Below are 9,365 nucleotides of genomic sequence, written 5' to 3'. Positions count from 1 at the left end.
CCAAAAGTCTTTGAAACATCATTTTGGAAATTACTTTTAAATAACTTCAAAAAAAAAATTAATTCCTTGTGAAATTTCAATCAAGTTCGAACAATCAAGCATTAAATTTATTTTTAGTTTACATTACTAAATTTACAAAATTTCGGGATGTGACACTCTGCTTGTAATATTTTGGTTCTTTTGCTCGGTTATGAGCTTGTATTACTCTTTGAGTCGTAGAGTCACTATTGTGTTACCGATTCTCACCCTGTAGGCCCTAGAGATCTAGGTTAGGCTTATGACAGATGGAGATCTGGGTTTGTCTAGCCTACGACCCCCGGGGTCGTGACACCTACCGATGGCGAGCGGCGGATGGAAGCGGTGCAGCTGCGGCGGCTCCGGCGGCTCCGGCGAGAGATTCCGGCGACCTGGCGGCGTCTTGGGAGTGGGGGCGAGGGGGAATGGAGGAGGAGGGGTGTGGCTTTAAAGGGGGCGGCTCGGGGCCGAGAGGGGGCATGCGAGGTGGAGAGGGGAGCGTGGCCGGGGTGAGGGTGATGTGGGTGCGTCGTTCAGGAGGTGGCCGAGCGTGCGGCGATTAGAGAAGACGCGCCCGACAGGTGGGTCCCACCTGTCGGCGCCTAATGGCCGGGGCCCGCTGTCAGGGGAGGGAGAGAGAGAGGAGAGGGAGTGGGGGCGCGCGCAGGCCATGCTGGGCCGGTGGCCGACTGGGTCGGCCCAGTTGGGTCGATTCATTTTTTTATTCCTTTTCCTTATTCCTTTTTATTTTCTGCTTTCTTTATTTGCAAAGCTCTTTTTGGCACCAAAACAAATCAGAAAAAAAAAACTGTGGATTCCTTGTGAAAAAGCCTTCATTTTAGAACCACTTTTAAAACAAAATAAAACTTTTATAAAATCAAATATTTGGCATACATGCCCAAGTGGCTAATAGTGTCATTTTAGGGTTTGGGTTTCGAAATGAATTTAAATTTTCACTAAAATGCAATGATGTCATGATTCTTATGAATGCAATGCATGATGTTTGGAAATTTTAAAAATTGGGATGTTACAAACTCACTCTATAATCCAATCGGGCCAACAAAAACATCGATTCTTACGATAGATCTGAGCTATAATAAAAGGTAAACATGAAAAGCTAACAACATATACTTGCGGAAGGGTGTGGACGCAGTCTTGCGTTGTCGTGGGCATGGTGGAGGTCAAGGACGAGCTAGTTTAGCCAAAGGTATTAGCGCCTGGTAGGTCGAGCCTACGAACGCGTGGATCGGCTTGACTCCATGGCCAACATGTCGCACACGGGTGTTCATCGTCATTCCAGTGAATAAGATCTCTGGGCAAAAGCTAGCTTCTGCCTAGCCGACGAGTCGTAGTCTAATGAGGGGAATTTGTGGAGTGGAGAGGAGTAGAGGGAGACTGCATAAGGTTATTAGTTCTGACTAGGATGCATAGGCGCGGCGACACGCCGCGCCCGTGGTGTTCATCTGTTGCCATGCATATACATAGTTAGTGCGAATTACTTTTGGAATGTACATATGATCGTTTGCTTTGAGAAGTGTGGCAAAGTAGGTTAGTTCTCTCGCCATATACATCTTTCTACTGGTTTGGCAGGGCCGGTACATGTTCTTCCTGGGGAAGGCTAGGCCCCACCGATTCATCTTTTTACTGGCAGAGCCAGACGATTTTCACTGGTTTAATAAGCAGAAAGGCGAGGCAGGCTATGCAGGGTCGGTGGAGTGGAGGGGAGCTGGAGACTCAGCTTGCTGTCGAAGATGGTGTTCTTGCTTGGTGCAGGGGCCTCCGCGTGGAAGTTGAGATCGAACTTGCGGGCTCAGCGTAGGAACCTGGTGCTTCGGCCTCTTGCCGATGAGAACGAAGAAATCAGCGCCATGGTTACTGTCTCTGTCTTCTGCTGCCCCAAGATGGTGGGAGGGGATTTGAGACTTTGGCTGCTCGTCGAAGAAGTCGTTTCGCCATCTGCAGGCTCGTCGCAGGTGGTCTGGTGCTTCTCGACGACGAAGAAATTACTGTAGTGTCCCTGCCTTCCGCTGCTGCAGGATCGTCGGAGAGGACCTGAGGCTCCAGCTGCTCGTCGAAGAAGTCGGTATCGCTGTCTCCATCTGCGCTTTCAGCTGCTTCAAGGTTGTCGGCAGGGACCCGAGGCTCTGTCAGCTGGCGACGTCTCCGTCTCTGCCTTGTGCTGCTGCCTCGTTGTTCTGTAATGAGATACCCAACGGGATAGGTATTTGGCTGGTAGTTCATTGCAGTGGCTCAAAAGTGGTCACTGTTGGAAAACTGTATCGAGGCTTGATTAAGGCTCCATCTTCAATTTGTTCAGCCAGATGAGAGTAAAAACCTGAACCTTACAGGGAAACCAATAAAGTCAGCAGGCCGCACAGCACGGGTGAGTTTTGACTCACCTTACCTGAGATCATAACTTCTAAATTTAATCTCTACGCTCCTAGATTTTTGAGAAAATGTTATCAAGCCATTGTTTCGCTGGTTACTTGTCACTTGTCAGACCAAAACATAAAATTATTCTTAACTACCAACTTGGAATTTATTGCGGAGAGTATACAGGTATAATAAAAAAAATGGTATATTACAGTGCCATGAAACACAACTCCCTAGTTGAGATCATCAAGTAATGGGAACAAAATAAATGTCTGTTTTTCTAACAATTCCTAACAAAGTTATGTATCTTGTATGGCGATTCGCTGAGTGAAGAAAGTGAGAGAATAACAAATAGAATACTAAGGGGTTCACAACATACCTAGAGGGCAATTAATTCGGAAGAACATCTCTTTAATTTTCTTAAAGCCAGCACTAACTATTTCTCTGACGATTCCGTCCTGGCCTTAGAACATCACCTCAGAGAGAAGTATGCTGCGAGTGAAACGATTTTTGTACAACCATTTCATAACAGGTAACAACAGCAGTCTCCACAAAACATTATTATGTGTTGCAGCAGTCCATAATAAAGAAACCATACTTCCTACTCTGGTATATAGGAATCGGAAGTCTTGGAGAAGCTCCCGAACCTGATCTGAAAAAGACTACTGCCCAGATCGATCCATGTTGAGTCCAGGGCTCCAGGAGGTGACATGCCTGAACAAATACTGGCTGCTGCCGGACGCACGCGGTGAGAGGTGGCCATCTAGCATCGGCAAACACAATTCAATCATGAGTTGGGCATAAAAAGGTAGCTATCTATTCAGAAAGGAAATAATACATGAAACAGTAATATTACTTGAGTTCTCCATCTCCATACAATTATATGTACATATGAAATATTTTTTTATAGGATGCCAATTAGGTCATCAACAATTCGCACAATAGGAAGGAAAGCCGTGGCAGGAAGGCAGGCAGGCACATATCAAAATCCAGGAACCTAGTTCGCCATTCATTAGTAGTAGGACTTAATTACTGGTGTGGAACTTACTGAAGCTAGCTTCTGAAAAAAACTTACTAAAGCTATGGATTATAGTCTTACCTTGATGATAATCATTTCCAAATGAGACAGAGAGAAGATCAGTTTCTAAATGAGCTAAAACCTGCAAGTTGAAATGGCCTCACAACTTTAAAAGAGATTCAAATGGAGAAGTAAAACATTACACTACAAAAACATATATAATATGCTGAAACTTATATCGAAAGTACATGAGGAAATGTAGAAGTAGCTACATATGTGCAGTTTATGTTAAACAAAGCTAATAAGTTGCACTTTTAATTACCCTACACTATGGCGAACACAATAGCGAAGAGAAACTATAGCTTAATTTTTAAGTAGCATAAGTTCAAATCACATAAATGTACAAAAACTGACTCCTGAAATTAAAGTGAGGAGATACAGATGTGTCTACAGTTAACATATTTTACAAACAGACATGACTGGTGGTTTAACACGTTAATCAAAGAACAATGTTATGCACCACCGGGTAATCCTTAACTGTACACTGTCAAATTTCCGTACTCATAGTAATGAACCAACACTATCAAATATTTTCACCAACCCCTTTTATTGCTTCAGAAGGCAAGTGAAAATTGCTTTACAGGTTCAGTATTAAATGGATCAAGGTTGGGACTCAAATAGTATGTATCACTTGCAAGGAAAAACTAATACACTGAAATATTATTGTACTGCTGCATGTGATTGTCTGATTGAGCAGGTATGCTTTTCTCTTGTCGGAGAATAAATACAGCAGAAGATAAATAATAGGTGGAGCTTTCTATCCAGCTTCCTTTGAAAAAATGAAGCAAGAAGATTTTGACTATTTAATGGAAATCAGATAAGTTTGAAGGCACTCTGGTCATTTTGTCAAGTCATGTTCCTGGAAAATGGAAACATAGCGCATGGCATGATAAGTGAGCAAAATGTAGAGGATGTTTTCCGGAGGTAACTAAAAAATAACATGTACTATATCCACTTGACAATAATTACGGTGCCACACGGGAATTACTTGATTCACACAGGACTGTAGATAAATTGCATAACTGAAAGAATGATTTCCTGCATCCATCCCTAGATTGGATACTGACATTGCTTCTCCAGCAATTACACCAAGTGAAATCTCATTTACTTCCTTCCATCAGCCAAATAACCTAGCACCACATCAATTTGAGGAAAAAAACAGAACCTGCAAAAAAAATAAGCAGCAACATGGTTTCAGTAAATAAAATTAGAGAAACACAACAGCTGCATATGTGAAACCTTTCATCCAATCCTTTGCGAAGTACACCGTAAAGAGGAAACATGGCGAATGGGGTCGGGATGCACCGGCAATGTGATGGCAAGAGAAAACTGACATGCACGCGGATTTGGTCACGGTGGATGGAGGACTTCGTCTCCCCCCGGCGCCGCAGTAGGGGAGGAAGGTCCAGACGCAGCGGCATGTCTGCGGTCGGCACTGGCAGATGCGCCTCGGCGGTGGCTCACCGTCACGCCGTATGGCCACCAGGGCGACAACTTGCAGCAGACATTTTAGACGGACCAGCGCGCGTGCCCGTTATTTCTCCTCAAACTCATGATGGCCACCGAGATGCTTGTGTGCGAGATGGCCACGGGCCATCGGGCCTTGTCCGCATCGCCCTGGAGTGCGAGCATGCCATGGCCGGCGCCATCGGGATGAGGCTGCTGGAGAAGAGACGCCGAGATCCTGAGAAGCCGCCGTTGCTGGGGCTGGGCCGCCACGATGGAGGCGAGACGACATAGTCGCCGGCCGGGACGACGGGGAAGGCGCTACCACCGCCACCTCCGGGGAAAGACGCCCCTCACGACCTCGCAGTTTGACCAGCACATCAGCCGGGAAGAGGAGCCCGCGTCATCAGATGGGGAGGCCACAGCGACAGAGAAATAGGAAGAGGAAGAGAAGGTGGACGCCGGCGTGGGAAGGGGTGGCCGCCGGGGCAGGCGAGAGGCCGACTTCCACGGAGAACTGGAGGAGATTTTAGAGCAGCTCCACTTCAGGTATGGAGATTGGGCAGGCATCAGGCATGGACACACACGTGGAGGCTAGTGGAAGAGAAAGGAAGATATCAGAAGATGATTCGGGACATAAACTGGAGCACCGCTTTCACCGTAGTGGGGCAAAGACTCACCGCTTTGATCGCGTGCAGAGTATGGTAAAGCCGCAGGAACCGGTTAAAAAAAGGAATTAATTGGTAGATTGGGAAACTGTCGTAAATGCTACAAATCGGTTGTTGCCGGTAGCCGGTTGCCCAACCCCTTGAAAAAAAAGAAGGAAAGAAAACACGGAAGGCTTAAGGAAAAAATTACGGTGCACGTGTCGCTGAAGGAAGAAACTTAACCGATGAAAAATTCTTCATCTACAGTGCCCTGAATCAATTAGAGAGCGTTAAATTGACCTCCTTTTATATATATTAGTTCTTATTTATATACAAGAAAGTTGTAAGAGTTGGGTCAGTTGGGCTGATGGGTCTATATTTTGCACATGATGTATCCAACCTGAGCCGTTTGCGTTATTGGTGGAGCTATACAAACGGTTCCACCGAGATTTTTGATCGGCGCCTTTCGTCGAATTTAACAGTAAGGCGGTTCAATGTTTGACGCGATTTGGCCGGACATAATTGCACACCATGCAAACACAAGCAGTCATTTTTTGATTACCAATATCACAGATGGCTCATTGAATCCAATCATTTCGATGCAGAACATCGCATATGCTGATACATAATAAATCGCGTGGCATTTGCATGGCTAATTTGAAATTTGTTGACATGGTAGTCTGCTGGCTCATAAGAATAAAGCACAACTCCCGTATGTGTTACACGTGCAATCTTTATCTTCAATCGTCCGCAAGTATTTGAGCATCAAAGAGAGCAAATTATTTGCACGTCACACATATTTCATCTTAAGAAGAGTTCGTAGTATATTTGGGCTTATACCAGAATGGAACCAATTAATCAAACATGGTTTTTCTTCCTTTTACAAAAGACAGTGTATAATATTTGGACATCGGTCAAAAGGGCACCAATAAAAAATGGTTGCACTTCCTATTACAAAAAAATACCGTCTTTAACTACGACATACATATATATAGGGCCCCATAAAACTATAAATAACTACACTAAAAGTCCTCGTCACCAGAGCAGACGTTGATGACGTCGACGCCATTGCCAATGTCTAATGCCTTTGTATCGTCGATGGCTACGGCCTCTTTGGAGCATGTTGCATCCTCATCGGCGGTCCACTAGAGCCTAATGCCTCTGCTTCCTAGGCGGCCCGCGCCTTCCGAGTGCGGTCATCCACAGATCCGCAAGTTTGTTGGTGGAAAACCGTGGAACACCCGCTTCGCAGATGGCCTTCTTACATTTATTCTTAGCGCGTAGCCATGCACGCAACTGTTAATCGCGGAGAGTCTCGAAGAAGTCCTCCACCACGCGATCGATGTTCAGCTTCTTTCTCACGCCACACCAACGCGATGAACTCCTCCTCCACCATATGCTCCTCCAAGTGCTCCTCCTGCATCCCGGCCAGCTCCTCCTCCTCCGGAGTGTGGTACTCCTGCTTTGGAGCGTGTTCCTCCTTCGAGTGAGACCCCGTAATGTTGATGATGCTTCCCACAACGTTGTTGTGCTGTGAGGAATGGTCCTCCTCCCAATCTGATAGCGCGTGATCGATGCAACTTAGAGTAGATTCGCGGGGAGGCATGGTAGAGATGTGGGAAGGCCACCAGGGGGGAAGGGTGAGCGAAGAAATTTGTAGGAGAGAGAATGTAATGGGTGTGAAGCTTTTGGTTTTGCTTTTCGAACGAGAACGGTGAACTTGTAGGAATATTTTACAAATAAAATATTCATAGAACATTTTTTTCATAAATTCAATGTTTGTGATACATATCTGAAACCGCGTGCGATACTTAATTATCATCACATACGGTTTTCATTTAAGAAAGTGTGTGCGCTCTTTATCATTCTCTAAATTCCTTTCGCATTTGTCATCAGCAGAGGACCATCCGGAGTACAAGGGGGAAGGGGGGGGGGGGGGAGCTAGCTTCGTGGTCAGTCAGCGGGAGGGACTGCTCCTCCTCGGTGACCAATAATGCTTGTCTCTCCTCCGCCATTGGAGGTGCCTGATCAAAATGGTGATGTTGCGCCAGCAGTCAGTGCCAAACGGAAGAGAGAAGAGTGGTTTTCTCGCTGCAAACCATATCGAAGTGTTAGAGCATCTCCAGTCGCGTCCCCCAAACCGTCCCCCAAACCGCGCCGGATTAAGCGTTTGGGGGACGTGTTTCGTTCGTGCCGCGTTTGGGGACGTCGCTCCCCAGTCGCGTCCCCCAAACAAAATTTCGCAAATTTTAAACTTAACTAGATTCGATTAGATTCGTCCAAACTTACATAGATTCGAACGAAATTTGACTAACTTTAAACTTAAACCTAATCTAGAACCACTTGCGGCGGCCGAAGGCGTCGTAGTACTGCTGGAAGTTGTACATCTCGTCGGTGACGACCTCCTGCTTGACGCGCTCGTCGACGGGCTCGTCCACGGGCTCGTCCTTCACCAAGCCGCTTGGTCCTCGCCTCGCCGTCGTCGGTGAGGTCCACCAGCGGCTTGCCGGAGTCGCGGATGGACATGGCGATCGCCGTGTCCAGGTCGCCCTCCAGGCGTCCTTGTCGTCCATGGACGCCAAGAACGCCGCCCGCAGCCCCGGGCAGTCCTCGGGGTCGTCGCCGCTGGCGATGAGCGGCTCGCTGCCGCTCGTACTCCGCCGGCAGCGCCGCGCCGCGACGCTTCCTCCGGCTCCTCCTTCACCTCCGACTTCGGGATGAGGAGGGCGCCGCCGCGCCTCCCTTGCTGCCGCCCGCTGCCGCTACCGCCACGCCTCGTGTTGACGGGCGTCGCCGGCTCCTCCTTAACCTCCCGTTTGGGGACGGTGTAGGGCGCCGACCGGTACGACGAGGACGGCGTCGATCGCGCCGGTCCCGAGGAAGAAGAGTGCGAGGAGGACGAGTACGTCGTCCTCCTCGGCTGCCATTGAGGAGACGGCGGCGGCGACGACGGCATCTCCAGCCTTGGAGCGCCGTTGCGGAGGCCGCGGATGACGTTCTCGAGGTGCGCCCGAACGCCCCAGAACAGGGCGCGGCCTTCCCTGTTCCAGCTGTTGGGGCCGCCGACGAGGTTGTCGGTGCTGTGCATCTCGACGTCGTACTTCGCCTGGAAGTACGTCGTCCACCAGGCGTCGTTGTCGTTGACCGCCCACGTCGGATCCAACCGCTCCTCGGCGGTGAGTTGAGCCCGACGGGCCTTGATGGCGTCCCTCCATTGGTCCGTCTTCGGCTCGGCGGCGGCGGAACGCCAATGCCGTTCACGGCCATCTTCCAGCCCGCCGCCGCTTGGCAGCCGCATGTCCGGCGGGATCGGATACCGGGCGTGGTACGGCGCCCACGCCTCCGCCACGGTGAGGCTGCCGCGTCCGGCCGCTCGCCGCGGCGATCTTGCGGGAGGACGAGCTCGACATTTTTTGAGCGGCGAGGAGAGGATCCGGGAGGGGGAGGCGGCGGCGACGAGAAGGATTATGGTGAGCGGCGATAACCGCATGGCGTCTTAAACACAGCGGCGGCAGCGGTGGTTGCACGCAACAACTCCGGCGCGGACGGCCACGCGGCCATGCACGACGAGACGCGTCCTCGCGTCGCCTGGGAAAACAGGGACGCCATTAACGCCGCTTGACCAAAGGTAGGCGACGGGGTTTTAGCCTTCCGTGCCGCTGACGGGTCGGGCCCGCGTCGGTTGGCCTCGCTTTTCGTTGTGTCCGGCGTCCCCGGAGCGTCCCCTGTGGGACGGGGACGGGCTCGGGTCGCCGGACACCGTATCGGGCCGCGCCGGACAAAAATGAGCTTTGGGGGACGCGGCT

The 9,365-nt window shown here is 49.4% G+C and overlaps 1 long non-coding RNA gene across 1 annotated transcript; it reads right to left on the bottom strand.

Moving 5' to 3' along the window:
* Positions 1-2,778: 2,778 nt before the first annotated feature.
* On the bottom strand, positions 2,779-3,832 carry LOC124700398. The gene is made up of 2 exons (XR_007001731.1): positions 3,488-3,832; positions 2,779-3,151 (listed from the first exon to the last, which is right to left on the bottom strand). It is a non-coding gene; the product is annotated as an uncharacterized LOC124700398 (long non-coding RNA).
* Between the last annotated feature and the right edge of the window lie 5,533 nt (positions 3,833-9,365).

Source organism: Lolium rigidum, chromosome 3 (assembly GCF_022539505.1).
Source record: "Lolium rigidum isolate FL_2022 chromosome 3, APGP_CSIRO_Lrig_0.1, whole genome shotgun sequence".
NCBI classification, from domain to species: Eukaryota; Viridiplantae; Streptophyta; class Magnoliopsida; order Poales; family Poaceae; genus Lolium; species Lolium rigidum.
The sequence above is the reverse complement of the archived record's forward strand: the minus strand, read 5'-3'. Positions and strand labels throughout refer to the sequence as shown.